The 17,710-nt window shown below is 48.1% G+C and overlaps 1 protein-coding gene across 3 annotated transcripts in view; it reads left to right on the forward strand.

Annotated features, from left to right (window-relative positions):
* Positions 1-458, forward strand: part of MYO18B (myosin XVIIIB) — a 249,548-nt gene extending 249,090 nt beyond the window's left edge. For all 3 annotated transcript variants that reach the window (XR_006885372.1, XM_046640628.1, XM_046640629.1), the window contains exon 44: positions 254-458. The gene's annotated coding sequence lies outside the window, so the exon portion shown is untranslated. The remainder of the gene's footprint in view (positions 1-253) is intronic.
* Positions 459-17,710: the final 17,252 nt, after the last annotated feature.

Consider the following 17,710-nt stretch of genomic DNA (forward strand, 5'->3'; position numbering starts at 1 on the left):
CACCCCGTGGTGGCAATAAACCTCAGGTTGACCTGCACCTGGACATTTTGGCCCTTCAGGAACCCTCTCCCCAATTTCCCTCCACTTGTGTTCCTTCTGCCACCCACATGTCTTCATTCCTTTCCTTGGTGTCGCTGCAGCAATGCCACCTGGGAGTATGGGCGTCCAGGGCTCCCACCCTCTTTTGCCCTCCCAATCAAAGTGTGCGCTTCCTGGGTCCCGTTCATCGGATCTGATCTGTGTTTGTTTCCAGCCTCCTGAGATGCACTGCCCTTGAAGATTCCTGACTCCCCAGCTGTCTGGAGAGAGAGAGCGGCCAGGCCTCCCCAGGGGCCCGCAGTCCAGAGCCAGCCAGTGTGGCCACTCTCGAAAGGCAAGAGGGGCCCAGCCAAGGCATATCCCGCAAGACGTGGGGGCTCCCAGTGTGCCTGGTCTGTACAAAATAAAGTGTTGGCTTCTTGGCATCCATGCCTTCTCTCTGTTCTGTGTTCATGTTCCCTGGGACTCTGGAGGGTTGATGGGGTACAGCTTGGGGTAGAAGGGTTCTGAGGAATGGAACTCACCCAAAACGTTTGTAGTTTTGGGTGCACACTGCTATTTTTCTTCCTACATGTCTACATGCAATGGCCTTGCTCCTCTTCGCTTGGCCAAATTCAGCTCAAGTGTGGCCTCCTCCAGGAAGTCTTCCCTGATACACTGAACTGAAATAAATGCCGCTTCTCCATTCTCCCTTAACTCCCATACTTACCTTTATCCTATTTCCCTTACTGACTTACTTATCTACACAGTGTGTGTAGGTGTGCAAGCATTCAAAAATTCTGATGAATGAGTGAACGAGCCATGAACAAGTTAATGAGCCCACACACCCTGAAGGCATGTGACACACTGACTTACGCATCCCTACACATGTCCATGCATATCAGCATAAGAAGCGGTGACATCGGCTCTCGCAGTCCCCCGCACACCTCCTCCTGTACTCATCCCTGCCATGCACACACAAACACTCACGTGTGCCGTGAACTGCACTCCCACGGGCACGCCTGTAACTTGGAGCCCTGCTTCTCCAAACATCCTTAAGCATTAGCGATACAAAAAGCATTGGCTAACGTTTATTGATCACATACTCTGCGCTGGCTGCTGGCTCAGCATCCTACATGGTGCATGTCACTGCAGCTTTGCAAAAATCCTGAACAACAAACTGATTCTTCCCTTGGTGCAAAGGCAGAACCAGCTTATGCCCACAGTAGGGAGCCAGCACTGCCTCTGTTTAAATTCCCACCAGCATAGACCCCACGTCCTCCATAGACACATGTCCAACAGGAGCCTCCATGCCCAGGCCCCCTCTGGTGTAGACGATCCCAGCTCCCACCAAAGGGAGGAAAGTCCTGTTTGCATCACTGGTGAGTTCATCACCAGGGCTGCTGTAACAAAGTGCTGCAAACGGGGGCGCTTAACACAACGGAAATGTACCGTCTCATAGTTCTGGAGGCTGGAGTCCAAAATCAAGGTGTGGGCAGGGTTGGTTCCTCCCAAGGGCTGTCAGGGTCTCTCCTTGGCGTGGAGACGGCCGTCTTCTCCCTGTGTCTTTTCATGTCGGCTTCCTCTTGTATGTGTCTGTCTCTGGGTGCAAATTTCTCCCTTTCATGAGGACCCCAGTCGTATCAGATCAAAGCCCACCCTAGTGATGTCATCTTAACTGGATTACACGTGTAATGACCCTGTCTCCAAATAGGGCCACAGCTGGGATACTGGGGGTTGGGATATCTTTTTGGGAAATCAAAGGACACAAAGCCATAACAACTCACCAGTTGAAGCTCCCTCCAAGAAGGGGAGCTCTCAGTTCTCACCCTCCCCTGGAGGCTGTGGGTGCACGTGGGAAGAGCTGGACAGACGGGGTAGGGGGAGACTCGCTGGATCCCCTCCCTGGAAGACCTCACCATCTTCCTGATAGAGTGGGTCTGTGCAACAGCGGACTCTGTTTGCTCAGATGCAGGAATGCTCTCCCACTTGGCGAGCCTTTGGGCAAATGCTATCAGAGGAGCAGCCACCAGCCTGTCGTTCCCAGGAGGGCCCCACTCCCTGGAGAGACCTGGGACACATGGAGGGAGCATCCAGGACCTCTGCTTGGAATCAGAGGCCCTGGCAAGGAAGAGGGTGCTACCCAAAAGTTCCCCGACATTTGGGCGTGAGGGATGGATGGGAGAAGATGTGGACCTGTGCACCAGGCTCTCCCAATGTTTCCTACAGCGGGTCCCATGGAGTCTTGGAACCTCAGACAAGTCACTTCCCTTGCTGGGCCTCAGTTCCCTCATCTCAACAATGGGGTAATAGTTATTAGAATCTACTCGATCTGGGAATGGGGGAGTAGCATGCTGCATTAGTAGGATGGGAGAGTAGTATGCTAGAGCGGCCATAACACGATACCACGGCCTGGGGCGTTTAAACAACAGAATGTTACTTTCTCACCATTCTGGAGGCTGGAAGCCCAAGAGGAAGGTGTCAGCAGGTCTGGCTCCTTCTGAAGCCTGTCTCCCTGGCTTGCAAACAGGCACCTTCTCTCCGTGTCCTCCCATAGTCTTTCCTGTGTTCGTGCACCCCCAGCGTCTCCATGCTTCCAAATTTCCTCTTCCCGTAAGGACACTAGTCAGATTGGGTTACGGCCACCCTAACAACCTCATTTTAATTAATCACCTCCCTAAAGGCCCTGTGTCCAAATACAGACACATTCTGAGATACTGGGGGGTTAGAGCTTCAAATTTGGGGGGTCACAATACAGCCTATGTCACACACTATGCAATAGTAGGTGGTGATTTAATTTATTAACGATGATCATTGTCATTCATGTCGTGATCAGATAAAAATGTTCCGAGCTCCTGGCTTGGCCCTCAAACAAAAACAACTATGGAAGTCAGGAAATGATTCATGCTGCCTTCCTGGCACTGAGGTTTCCTGGACCTTTTTTAGGGCCCAGAACTCATGAGTTCCCATGAGCTTCTCCTCGTGTGCCAGCGGGATTAGTCATTCCGCCAGTATTTGCCGAGAACCTGCTATGTGCCGGGCACTGTTCGCCACTCTGGGGATCCATGGGGAGCAGGCAGAGACCCCTGCTTGTCTGGAGGGAGCATCCTACCTAGAGAGGCAGAAAATAAGCAAGAAAATAAATCCACTGTCAGAGAGCAAGAGGTGTTATAAAGAAAAATAAAGACGGAATTATCTTGTGAGCTCCCCGTTAAAGACTTCCTGGACATTTATTTTACAAAGTACCTTTTTGTCAAAGGAAGAAATCTGTCATTATTCCTCAGGGATGTGCAAGGGATGCATTCACAAAGGTTAAACCTGCGTAATCACAGCAAAGCTTTCCTCATTGTGCAGCAGGAAACAGAAATCCTGAAGATGCTCTTTAAGAGTCAATTTAACATCCTAGAAAATGACAACTGTCTCCTGCCTCGCAGACCTCCCAACCCCACACAGCCTGATGCAGAAGCTACTCTCCCAGCTTAGTCCTCCTCCCTGTAAGCTGACTCCAGAAATCCCGGCGTGGACTCTGCTGTCGCATCAGTAGCGTGTGAGCCCAGGACCGGGCTCAGGAAGCCCCACGCAAGCCTTCACTTCTACCATTTCCACGAGCAGGGATGATGAAGTGCCTCATGCCCTGGGCAATGCCATTCCCTCCCTTCACGACCTCAGTCCGTTCACCTTTTTCTAGCCCTCCTTTTCTCATCTGTATCATCTGTATCATGGGTCTAGGACGGGTACCAGCTCCCCAGCGTCCTGTGAAAAATCAAACGCTCGTGAAGCACTTAGCACATGCCTGGCACATAGTCAGCCTGCAATAAACAGTGGCAATAAACAATGATCTTTGGACTCAGAAGTGCTATTTCCTGACATCCAGTCTAAGGCTCCATCTGTGTCGCTGAACTTTGCTGTGGCTTCTCTGCTAAGGTCACTAAAGTTAATTCCAAGGTGAGGGTCTTGGAAGAAACGGATCCAGGTGGGTCAAGAGGCCAGCGGAAATGTTTCGGGCCCCAAGGCCATTTGTAACAGCATGCTCAGATCTTAAAGGAACCCCAGCCTTTCAGGACTAGAAGAAAGCTCGAGATGACTTAACAGATGAGGAAATCAAGGCTCAGAGAGAGAAAAGATCTGTCCACAGACTCTCAAAGGCAGATCTGAGTTTAGAACTCAATTAACATTTTTGCATTCCATAAATATTTATTGACCTTTCCACCCGCTCCCCCCTATATTCTTGGCACAGTTGCAGGCACCATAGATAAAGCCAAGACTGGGATGCATGGAGCTCTGCCTTCCGGAAGCTTACGGTTTACTGGAGGAGACAGGTAACAAACTTGGAGATGCGTGCATCAGCCGTGCCCTGTCACCTGACGCCCCATCGGGATTTTACCTGCTACGGACCATCCTCCTGTGTCTGCCCCATCCCAGCCCTTCCCAGCGCCTGCCCCAGGCCAAAAGAGACCCAGCCCTGTCCCAAGGCACCTGGCTGTCTGCACAGTTCAGGGCCGAGGAATGGAGGTCCTGCACTGTTTCCAGTCCCAAAGAGTACGAGTGGGAAGAACAGGAGAGGGGAGATGCTGCAGCCGGGAGAGGCAGATGCCATGGCGTGTGGGGTGTGGAAGGCTCTAGATGTGATTAATGGCCTGGCTGAGCTCCCGTGGTTGTCCTCAAGGGATGAGCACCCCGGGCTTGTTCCCACCCCTCAGACCCGATTGCTTGTGTACCTGTCAGTGTGGGCAGCAAGCTTCAGGGCACGATGACGGATGCTCAGCAGCAGCCTTGGTGACAAGGCGAGGCAGTGACCTTGTCACCCTTTGTTAAGAACCATCACAGCTCCCATTCCTTGTACATCTTTAAGGATCTGGGTGCTGTGTTTGGCGCTATTCAAACATCACTTCTAGGAGATGGGTGTTGGGGGTCCGCTGCCCCGTCCATCACTCTGTGTCTTCTACGCATGTAAGAAAAAATTTAAAATGACTCAACACTCTTTCGTATCTTGTTGCATGAAGGCCTGGTCCCTTTGGGTACAATTGTGCTCATAGCACAGGCCTTCCACATGCGGAGCTCACTGGAGTGGCTTATTTAACTCTTCTCCGTCTCCCATCTCCCACAATCTAAAGTTCATGGTCTTCCTGCTCAGCCTGGCTGCAAAGGGTAGGGGAGATGTGGCGGCATTTGCCAAAAGCCCTTGGCCCCGCCGGGCCCCCAGGTTATGCTTCGGTGAGGGGGGCGCATCAGCTGCAGGAGGTGAAGGATGCTGGGGATGCGATCCTTTAGGGCACAAGTGGCCTCGCTCCCTGGTAAACTGAGTCCAGGCTGGGTGCGACCAGTTCAATGAATAACAGGTCTTCATTGCTCTGCGCCTGGGGAGAGCGAAGTGAGCGAGGGGTCGGGAAGAAGATGAAACGAGGGGAGAGGTTGGGGATCCTCCCTCTGACTCAGGCCTTGATGTTCAGGGAGGACAAGAGGATGAGCCGGTGGAACTGGGGATGGAACCCAGGGCTCTGACCCCTGGGTCCATGCTCTCTGGCCTCATGGTATGGCAATAACACCAGGAGCCAAGCTTGGCAGTGTAGACGGTGCTTCCTAAAAGTCGGCTGGTAGAACGGGCTTATGGATCAGATCACATCACTCCAGCTTTACCATCTCCCTCTGGCCAAAGTCTGGCCAAAGATGGAGCCCTGCCTGCTCCATCCGGGAGCTAACGAGGCCCAGACTCTAGGAATGGGCTTGGCTCCTTGAGCTGCTTACTAAACCCCTCCAGGCCTGGGTTTCTGCTTGTGTAATAAGGGGTGGGAGGGGAGACCCTGAGTTTTAGAGCCTGTCTGGCAGTCAGAAGCACCAGGATGAGGACTATTGTGCCCATTTTACAGAGGCGGAAACTGAGACTCCGGAAAACCAAGTGACGGACCCAGTTAGCAATGAAGGAGCTGGGATAAGAGTTCAGAGCGCCTGACTCCTCAGTCTGCGCTCTCTGGCCTCCTTCCAATGTTGTGGCCAGGTCACCTGGGGAGTTGCAGCTCTGACGCGGGCACGGCCACCCTAAGAGAGGGCCCAGCCGCACCGATCGTTCACCTCTGTTGTCAGCTCCCATCTCAAGCAACCTCCTCCCAGGGGGAGAAGGTTGGAGGGGATGGCTCCCCAGGTGCCCAGCCGGCTCTGCTGTCTTCGAAGGAACCCAATTTCATGCCTAATGGGTCGAGTGACTTACACCAAATTGCCGTGGCATGAGAAGCCATCAGATAGATTTAAACATGTCATTTCCAAAAAAGAGGGAGGTAACTGAAATTATTCTTGCTGCTGGTGAGATCAGATATCTCCATTATGGCTGGGTGGGCGCCCGGGTTTTCGGTCCACAGACTGCTCCCCCCGGTACCTATGCATGGACATCCCAGAGGTGAGTGTGGAAGGTGGGGCAAGTGGGGGGTGGGCAGGGATGTTCTCTGTGGAGGAGGAGCAGACACTGCTGGCAGGGCGGGGTCTTCTTGACCTTCTTCCTTCAGTTCTCAGCCTTCCGACTTCTGGGCGGGGTTTGGGGGCTCTGCCTCAGTCTCCCCCATGCCTATTTCTCCCTCTGCCATCGTATTGGCAGCCCAGCCTGCAGCTCTGTGCTCGCTCGCTGCCCCCGCCCCAACCCAACTGTGAGATCCAGGACCCAACTCGTGGGCGACACCAAGGAAGTTCATTCACGCAACCTGTATTGATAAAGCACCTACTGTGTGTCAGGCACCATGCTAGCACCGGGGATAAAGCAATGACTAAAATAGACAAAGATTCATGCCCTCGTGGGCTTCGCATTCTAGTTGGGAGCAGGACAAATGGTAAAAAAGAGATGAAAGTAAAATACATAATGTGTGAGATCAAGAAAGGAATGGGGGAGAAAAAATAAAGCAGGAGAGAGGTCTCAGAGGCATTGAGAGTGGTGTGGAGATTATTTCAGATAGAGTGGGCAGCAGAAGACTCCTTGAGAAAGGCCTGAAAGTAAAGGCCTGAAGAGTGTGACATTGCCAACCACATCTATAACTTGAGGAAGAGCTTTTAAGGTCAAGGGAACAGCCAGTGCAAAGGCCCTGAGGTGGGAGCATGAATGACATGTTTGCACATCTGCAAGGAGGCCAGTATGGCTGGAGTGGGGTGAGGGAGGGGGCGAGGAGTGGCGGACGAGGTCAAAGAGGTGACGGGGGCCGGACGAGGGAGGACTTTGTAAAGATGTTGGCTTTAACTCAGAGAGATTTGCGAGCCATTTAGAGTGACCAACCATCCCACATCACCCCAGACTGAGAGGGTTCCTGGGACGACACAGGACTTTCAGTGCTCAAATTGGGAAAGCCCCAGGCAAACCAGGAGGAGATGGTCGCCCTACAGCTGTTGCAGGGTGTGGAGCAGAGCTGTGACGTGATATGACCTGGAATTTATGAGAATCAACCTATTTGCTGGGTAGAGCATAGGCTCCAAGGGACAAGAGCAGAATCATGGAAACCAGTGTGGAGCCCGCCCGTCCTGGTGAGGTATGAAGGTGGCTCAGACCAGGGTGGTGGCAGTCGGGGTGTGAGAAGCGGTGAGCTCCTGAACAGATTAAGAAGGCAGCACCAACTGGAAAGTTTTGATGGAGAACTGAGTGTCCGTTCCCTGAGTCGGCAACATGGCAGGTGACCTCCTGGCTGGCGACATGCCCATCTGCGCTGGGCGAGATGAGAAGTTGGTGCCTCTCTGCCCTCCCTGAGGTTCCTCTCAGCCTCACCTCTTCCCAGGCAGAGAGACCAAGAAACAGTGACCACCTGCTGCTTCTGGGCACCGTCCAGGATGCTGTCTTCATGGCTTCGCCCAGAGGATGCAGAGAAGGGAAGGCATGGAGCACCTTTGCACAGATGAGGAAATTGAAGCTCAGAGAGCGTTATGCATCCCTGGGCGCCCAGCAGGCAAGTGTTAGAGCCAGGATTACACTCTGGTTCACACCCCTGCAAGGTGTCAGGCAGGCCTGGGTTTCGGTGCCAATCCCGACAGAGTGTAACTCGTCTGAGATCCTTCTGAGACTCTGTTTTCTCATCTCTGAAATGGAGACAATGACCCTTGCTGGCTTCATTCATGGGAACAAAGGAGACGATGCATATGGACGTGCTCAGCACGGTGCCCAATGCATAGTAGGCGCTCCACGACGTCAGTTTCTGTTTCTTTCCCTGGACCACTCTCCCAGCCTCCCCTGCAAAGCCTTCCTGAGTAAGTCAAAGGATGTTCTTAAGGGCTATTCTCGGAAGCCCAGTGGAGCCATCCTGTTCAGCTGAGTGGGGAATATTTACATCTTCTTTTCTAAAGGCAAATGATTTCCTCGAGACGCTGAATTAGTTCCCAAGCAGCCTCCAGGCTGTCTTGTAAATACATAGATGTAAGTGTTAACCGAGCCCCCATTTGTCCAGCAAACCAGAACTGAGATGCTGGAGGGCTGTAAATATCGGGGCTGTGCTTCTCCCAGCTGTGCTTTCTAAAGCCAGACGTTGCTTTCACTCCTTCCCTCGCCCTCTTCACACGCACTCGTTTGTTCACTCGTGAATTCATTCAACGAACATTTACTGACCACCTATTGTGTACTATGCTGAGCACTGGGGAAACAAGCAGGAGCAAGAGAGACAGGGTCCCGCCCTCATGGCACTTATGTACAAGACAAAATGCTTAAGCGTCAACCATGATGCCTGGTGCACAAAAAAAACAGTAATGACAATCATAAAAACAATAGCTCATGTTTCTTAATTGATGTCAACTTTATATGCAATGAAATGCTCAGATCTAAAGTGTACTGTTCAATCTATTTTGATGCCTGCCTATCGAAACAGAACATTAGTCACCCCAGAAACTTCCCTCATGTCCCTTCTCCACCAAATTCCCCTCCCCTCCCCTGGGCGACTGTCGCTGACTCTTTGCCCCGAGGAGCACAGGGAAGGTTTCAAGCAGCATTTAGTTGTTTCTCCAAATTGTTTTTGTTGTTGTTGTTTTGTTGAGAGATGCGATCACCAAGCAGCTTGAACCCTCCAAACCCACTGAAAGAGGGAGGGAAGCCTGTGTAGACGGCCGGGAAGTGCTCAAGAGACGAACTGAGCTTCATTTAATACTAAAATTTCTGCCCCAGGAGGAGGCTAAGGCTTATTACCATAATCTGCAATGTACTTGGAACCACGTTTTCCAACTGAGCCTGTGCAAGCGAATGCCCACCTCTCCCTTCTGAATATTCATCCCCCATCCAAAATAAAAGTCCCTTCTTCCCCATTCTCGGGGAGCCATGGCTTTGGGAAAATAATTCCCTGTGGGCTCCTTATTTGCAGCAAATAAACTTGACTTTGTGTGACAACTACTTCTGGTGAAGCCTCTCATTTTAACTCACCAAGAAGCAGACCCACTTTAGTTCGGTGACACAACCACTGTCTTGATTTGCATTATCACAGGTGAGTTTTGCCTATCTTAGAATTTCCTTGAAATGAAATCACACAAAATGTATTTTCTGTGTGTGTGTATGAGGAGGATTGTCACTGAGCCACCGTCTGTGCCAATCTTCCTCTATTTTACGTGGGACACTGCCGTGGCATGGCTCAATGAATGGTGCTTGGTCCACAGCCACGATCCGAACCTGTGAACCCCGGGCTGCCAAAGCACAAACCTGACCACTATGCCACTGGGCAGCCTTCCAAAATATCCTTTTGTGTGTGTGGATCTCTTTCACTCAGCAAGACCTTTTTGAGTTTCATCGGCTGTTGGATGAATCCATAGTACATGGCTTTTTATTGCTGAGTAATATTCCATCGTCCAAATGCCATGATTTTTAAATCTGTTTTCCTGCAGATGGATATTTAGGCTGTTTTTAGTTTGGGGCCATGTGAAAAGAGTTGTTGTGGACATTTGTATTCAAAGCTTTTTATGGATGTTTGTTTTCATTGCTCTGGGATAAATACCTAGGAATGCAGTGTTGGGTCAGAGGGTAGATGGATGTTAAACTTCTTAGGAAATTGTCAACTGTTTTCCAAAGTGATTGCACTATTTTCCATCCCCTCCAGCAGTGTAGGAGGGTCCTGGCTCCCCCACACTCTCACTCACATTTGGTGATATTGGTCTTTAGTTTTAGCCATTCTGGTGGGTGTGCAGCAGTATCTCAGTGATTTTATTTGTCATTTTCCTAATGGTCAGTGATGGTGAGAGCGTTTTCCTGTGTGACTGGCCATTTGCATACATCCTTGAATGAAGCGTCTGTTCACGTCTTTCATTGAATTGCTTGTCTCTTTTTATTGAGTTGTAAGAATTCCTCATACGTTCTGGATGCAAGTCCACTGTCAGGTATATGTTTTGCAATATTTTCTTCCAGTCTGTGGCTTGTCTAGTTATTTTCTTACAGGCATCTTTTGATGAGCAGAAGTTTTTGTCTTTGGTGAAGCCCAGTTTATTATTATTTTTTTCTTTTGTGATTCATGCTTTCTAAGCACTTTCTATGAAATCCTTCCTCCCAAAAGGTCATCAAGATATTCTCCTGTCTTTTTCTTCTAGCAGCTTTTTGTTCTAGCTCCTACACTTAGGAACGTGATGATTCATAATATACCAGGGATGCGTCAGTGGCTCAACACGCAGTGTCTTATTTAATTCTTCTTAACAATTCTGTAAAGTAAGTACAAACATTGTCTCCATTGTCGCAAAGGAAGACTCTCCTTTGGGTCTCTTATTGCATTTCACTCATTTATTCACTTGTTTGTTCCACAAACACTTATCTGAGATTCCCTTTGGAGCTGGATGGAGCTGCGTCTGAATTTGCATTCCACCTGCATGTTGAAGCTCTCAGTACCTGCCCAGAGAGACTCCAGGGGATGGGGGGAGACAGGGACTGTGGGCAGGAAGGACTTCACAGAGGAGCAAGGCTTGGGACAGCCTGTGGGCATTGGGTAAGATGCAAATATTCGAGGACAAGGAGAAAAGTCATCAAGGGAGAGGAAATACATTGACAAAGGCTCAGAGGCTGGCATCCTCTCGCTGGTGTGGGCCAATAATATTGAATGTGGCAAATCGTAACAATGGCCCCAGTGCTTCATCTCTCCCTATACTCTTGCTGTGTCATGTGACCTTGGAGTTCCTATTCTACAAGCAAAGCTCTTCCTTCTCCGTGTAACATTTTTTTAGATGATAGAATGAAGCCGAAGCTGCAATGTGCCAGTTCCAAGCATAGGTGTCAAGAGGTGTCTTGGTCTGCTGGAGCTGCCATTACAAAATACCAGAGATTGGGGGCCTTGAACAACAGACATTTCTTTCTTACAGTTCTGGAGGCTGGGGAGTCCGAGACCAAGGTGCTGGCAGGGTGGGTTTCAGGTTGAGCCCTCTTCTTTTGGCTTGTAGGTGGACACTCTCTCTCTAAGGAGAGGAGAGGAGGCACTTTCAACTTCTAACTTGCACTAACTCTCAGGATCGTTCTGAAGTGGGCACTGTGATGGATGTGAAAGCTTCCGAATTATCCTCAGAGGCTCCTCCAAAGCATTTCCAACATACATTTTGAACTCTTCCCTCTACATCACCTCCTTTATCCAACCCATCAGAGGGACTTTTGACCCTATCATCGAAATATCTCAAATAGGTACATTCCTCTCCACCTGCACCACTGCCACCCTTGTCAGAGCCGCCAGCTTCTCCTGCCTGGATGCTGTGACCATCTCCCACCTGGATTCCCCATTCCCACTCTTGCCCTGACAGTCTGTTCTTAGCCCAACAGTCTGAGGGGTCTGGTTAAAAATAAAGTCAGCTCAAGTCACTCCTCTGCTCAAAATCCATCCATGCTTCTTCAATTCACTGCACGTCAAAACAAAATCCTTACCATGGTGTTTTGTTTCTCTATTGCTACAACACAAACCACCCAAAATCTTAGTGGCTTGAGATAAAAATGTACTCTTTTTTACAATTACGTAGGTTGACTGTGAATGTCTCATGCTTCACCTGGAATGGGCTGGGACACTGGGACAGCTGAAAGTTCCAAAATGACCTCACTCACCTGGCTGGTAATTAGAGCTGGCTGCTGACCGGGAGCTCAACAGGGGCCATCAGCTGAGTGCCTAGCTTCTGCTTCACGTGATCTTGTACACTCCTCCCAGCATGGCGGCCGAGTCCAATTCAAGCTTTATAAGAGGTGAAAGTGGAGGTTGCAGAACGCCAAAGGTCCAGCCTTGGAAATTATACAGCATCATTCCTGCTGCATTCTGTTACTTGAACCATTCTTACTGTGGGGGCGGTCTACAAAAGAGCGTGACTATTGAGAAGCATGGTCTACTGGGGTGAAGGGCGGATGTCACCAATGCAACTGACTACCACCAGCACCTTTCACACTCCAGCCTTGCTCCATCCAATACAGTCGCCGCTGGCCACATATGGCTATTAAGTGCTTAAAATGTGGCTGTCCAAATGGAGACAGGCTGTAAACATTAAATACAAACCAGGTTGCAAAGACATAGAATGCAAAAAGCATAAAATACATCATTAATAATTTTATATGTGTGTTACAAATTGGCATGATCATATTTTGGCTACACTGGGTTAAATAAACTATGTTGTTAAAATTAATTTCACCTTGTTTATTTCTACTCTTTCTTCAATTCCTTTCCTACCTCTGATCTTTTTTATAGACTGTTCCTTATGCCTAAAACGCTCTTCCCCTTGAAGTCAACGTGGCTGGATCCTTCTGATCGCTCAGATCTCCGCTTAAACGTCTTCTCCTCTCAAAGTCTAAACAGGCTCCCCCTGGTTGCTTTATACCTCGCTCCCTGTTTATCTTCTTTAGCGCCTGAATCACAGGTTGTTCATTGGTTGTCGGTCTGCTTGTGTGCCGTCACACACGGGGCAGTAAAATCCACAAGGACAAGATCTCTTTCCTTGCACCAAGCAGGAACTCAAAATATAATTGTGAGACAAATGCTCTAAAAAGACTTGGGGCAAAGGTTGAAAAGCCCCCAAACTCTAGACCAACAAGATAAATGTATGGTGGACCCCCAGATCATAGAATCAAGGCTTAGATTTACATGGAGTTATTATTATCATTATTATTACTAGTAATTGTTATTATTATTATTACTATTGCCTAGGGATTAAAAACTTGCAGGGAATTCTTAGGGACAGAGTGGGGATGCAGAGCATGGCTCTTGTCATCTGCCTACAGGGTCTTTCTCCATCAGCAGAAGGGAATAAGGTGAAGGAGCTGACAGACTCTCTCACAGTTGAGCTATATAATTCAATGGCTCCCTATTACCTTGGGAGCAAAGGAAATCTCAATTCTTTGTCATGGTCTATAGGGCTATAGACACATAGTTGATGCACATCTGTTTGTTTGAGCTGTTTGCTTGTCCTCTCTCCTGTTATAAAAGGAAACCAGAGAAGGAATGACTAGATATGTGGTAGGGGAATAGCAGACTTCCGGGAGGGGGCTGACTGCCCAGGGGCTGTTCTTAGCTGTGAAATCAGACCCTGTAGGTCTCCAAGGTGACGCCCAGCCCCCAGCATGGAAGAACTATGTGCTCATCCAAATGCAACGGCAGTGGAAAGCGAAAGACACCAATCCAGAGACCCAAGGAGCATTTTAAGAGCAGCAGAAAGCAGAGAGTGAAACAAATGAAAGAGGGGCGGTAATTTAATTTAAATGCAATTGCTTCGAGTATAGTAAACACGAGCCTCTGGTTTGGGGAAGATTAAGTGGAAGAGGATGGACTTTCAATAACAGGCCACTCCAAAGTCACAGGTCTCATTTACCGTTTATTTAAGCATTAGGGAGTCCAGTAAATTTATTCAAAATGAGATAATGGTGTGAATGCATTTTGTAAACTTTCAAGCGCTTGGCAAATGAAAGGCAACGGTTATTTTGCAAGCATAATGTGCTCCTGACAGAATAGCAATAAAGTTCCATAAATGCAGAGCCGTGACCGTCTTGTCCAACACTGACCCCTCAGCGCCCAGCACCGGGAGACACTAATGCATACTTATGGGATAAATGAGTGACTCCATGAAGACATAAATCCTCACAGGGCTGGGAATGCAGAGGCCTGAATTTGTGTTCTGACCACACTGCCAAGTGGGCTTGGGCAAGTCACTTCACCTCTCTGAGCCTCTGTTTCCACATCTATAACCATAGTCCCTGCCTCATAAAGATGTCCTGAGGATTCAGTGGGAAAATTCATGTTAAGTACTGGGTACTGTAGCTGTTACACAGCAAGTGCAAAATAATGGCAAACCCTGTTTTGCATTGCAAAGCCAAAATCCAGACTAAATACATCAGAGCTTTTCAATTTAAAGCGTCGCTACCCTTGCAAAGTCATTCGGAATCAATGCTTGAGTTGATTTCAATTCTTAAAAGAAAGGGCCTCAGAAAAACAACTCTATTTGTCTCTGGTGGGAAATTTGGTTATAAAACAAATAAACAAGGGTGAGCACCACCCATCTGACCGCAGCACTGGGTGCGTGGAAATTGATGGGCCGATGTTAAATGCAGGATCGCTCCTACCGGAGCACTATGTAAACGCAGGTTGGCAATACGAGGAAATGAGTCATTTATCTGTGGCTGGAGACGGACTCACAGATGCACCTATGGGGTCATAATTATACACCACAAGCATGCCGTACAGGCTCCGGAGTCCATTCCGAGCCCCAGCATGATGCGAACTGGTGGCTTCCTTGGGAGTTTTGATATATGGGACTAGAAGTGTTCTCAGAGCTCAGACACGGCTCAACCAGTCTGGGAAAAGCTATTTAAGGTTCCCATCTGTGGCTACTCACTCTGCGGATGTTGGGTGGAAGGACAGTGAGGAAAAGAATAACAGATTTATTAAATGGAGGTGATGGAAGGGAGATCACCAGCTCTCAGTGTATCTGAATTTTCTGGACAGGGCACAGTAGGAACACAGGTCACAGAAGAAAACACGACATGCCACTTCCCAGTTCTCGGCAAGTTTCTTAACTTTACTGTATCTCATCTTTCATTGTCTTGTCTATACAGTGAAAATAATAATAATCCTTACTTCCCTGGGGATTTGCATGAATTAAGAGTTAAAACAGTGTTAGGTGCATAAAAAATGTCCAATAGATATTAGATATTATTTTTTGCTCATGGGCAGTAATAACGGGGCTCTGAGAGGGCCCAGAGGCCAATGTGCTCCATTGTAGGAGTTGAGGTTGGATAAAGTTGGGTAGAAAAGTTGCTGGAAAGAGTTGCAAACTGTGTTGAGGCGAGAGTAGTTGACGGTAAACCTGGATGGCTATTAAGTTCCAGGGCAAGTATAGCTCTGAGAGAGGGAAGTGAAGACAAAGATCAGGGAACAGACAGTATTCTGGCCTTGTGTGATCAACAAGGCTTGGAGACAAAGACCAAGACAGAAAGATTACCTTTTATGGAGCATCCACTATCTTCCAGCAGCATGCTGAGGATTTGGTGTACATGGTCTCACGTCGTTCTCACAACCAGGCAAGAGATAGGTCATTGTTTCCATTTTATAGCGGGAAAACAGAGATCTGAGAGGTGAAATGCTTTGCCAAAGTCACATAGCTGATGAGTAAAGAATGGGATTTGAATTTGGGTCTATCTCCAAGTATGTGCAATTTTCTCCCTAAAAAGAGGAAGTTTCGTTACAAGGTAAAAGCTGTCTATGGAAAGAAAAAAACATGTACTAGAAGCCATGCAATCAAAAACGTTCCCTTCCCACTCCCGCCCCTGGTCCCATTCCCCAGGGGTGACTTATGTTAACCTTTCCTGCGATGACTTCTATGCATGGACAAGCATACATGTAAGGTATGTGAATTTTAAATGTAGAAAACAATTTTTAAAAACACAAATTAGAGCACATTAAATAAATGTTTCTGCACTCTACTTTTTGGACTTAAAAATATACCTTGGAGATTTTCCTGTGTCGGCACAGAGAGGACCACTGGCATATGCCTCTGTGTGAATCCGCCATAATTTTTTAACCATTCCTCCTTGGTGGACATTTAGCTTCTTTCAAGCCTATTTCTTCTACGATGTTGTAAGAAATATCAGCGAATAGATCTCTGGATATATGTTTGATGTCACTTTTTAGAATAAATTCTTAAAGATTAAGTCAAAAGATTAAGTGCATTTTTTGGGTTTATTTTAGTGGGTATTGGTAAAATCTAAAGCAGGGGCGGCTCTTCACTATTCTGAAGCTCCCCCTTCTCCGTCGTTGGCCTGGCTGGAGGTTGGCTTGTTAGGGGTTAAAGGCGTAGGTTTGGGGGCTGGAAATCTTTCCAACTTGGTGTAGCTTCCTTTGGGATGGTTTTGATCATTTCACACAATATCCTCTTAGAGAATGAGAAAAGTCATCTCAATTCGTAGAGTCGGTTACCAAAGATAGAGGTGGCAATTCACCAATTCATTGCCTATATCAGATCCTGTGCTGCTCCATTGCATCTTAACAGGGAAGATGAGGCTAATAAATGTATGTTATCAGCCTCATTCCCTCCCCTCACAGACCCAGGAAAATTTTTCTCTTCTTTGCTCACCATTCCCACCCTCCCTCCCATGGTCCCAAACACTTATTGGGCACAAAGAAGGAGAACTCATTTGGGGGGAGAACCGAGAGGTGGGATTGGAGAGATTTGTTTAGAAGGAGAAAAAAGTGAACAGAAGAAGAAAGAAAGGAGAAGATGAGAGGTTGGCAGCTTGGGTGCCGAGCTTTTGACTCAGAGTTGAGAATCATGGGGAGGTGAGGAACGGCATCACTGTGGGGAGATACCAGGTGGGAGAGTAAGAGAAATTAGGAAAGGGAGTTTTAAACATGGTGCTGTGGCTTAGGAACTGGATGTCTCTTTGAGAGAGATAAGTAAATATTGGAACTACTTTTTAGTGCCTTTTGATTGCTGGACTGTGTTTCTTTGAATGTTACGCTGTTCCAAAGCCGGACCATGTGTCCCAGGATATACTTGGGTCACGCTGTTATCGCTGCCATCATCATCAATTATCCTCATCATCATTACTGCTATTTGTTAAACACGTTTGTGTGCAAGATACAACATTAGAGGCTTTACATAATTTTAAAAAACCAGTAAGATAGACAATACTACTATGTGTATTTTACCGAGGAAGTAACTCAAACTAAGTGTGGTTCAGCATTTTGCCTAGAGCCTCATGGCTGGTGCCAGGACTGGAATTTACATCCACGTGTGTCCATGAAAAAAGCCCGTGCTCTAATCCCGCATCCTCCTGGTTAGCATCTTATTAGTGTAATCCGTGTTAATGCAGAGATGTGCTTAATTTGCACAATACGACTGTCAGCCTCTTGAGAGTGAAGCCCCAATTCATGGTTACCTAAAATTTTCCTGGAAAGCTGGAGGGTGTCCCTTGGGGGAAAGCAACACACTGACTCTTAAGAATTGCATAAAGATGCCTGGCTGGGGCTGAGTGCACTTGTGGGTAATAGAAATAGCACGTGTGGTGACAGGGAGGTGAGGAGGTCTGCTGATGCTTAGAGAGGGTGAATCCAGGTGCAAAAAGGTGAGACCCCAGAACTAGACAAGGGCTGGCTCATGAAGGGGTTTGAACCCCAGGTCAAGGTATTGGTTTCATGGTAAAGACACGAGAAGTCTTTAAGGGATTTTGAGTATATTGTCCTCCTAAGAAAATCATTCCAGCTGCAAAGGAGATGATACACCAGAGATGGGCATGAGGAAGGGTGTGGGGACACAAAAGACG

The sequence above is a fragment of the Equus quagga genome, chromosome 15 (assembly GCF_021613505.1).
Source record: "Equus quagga isolate Etosha38 chromosome 15, UCLA_HA_Equagga_1.0, whole genome shotgun sequence".
Classification (NCBI taxonomy): Eukaryota; Metazoa; Chordata; class Mammalia; order Perissodactyla; family Equidae; genus Equus; species Equus quagga.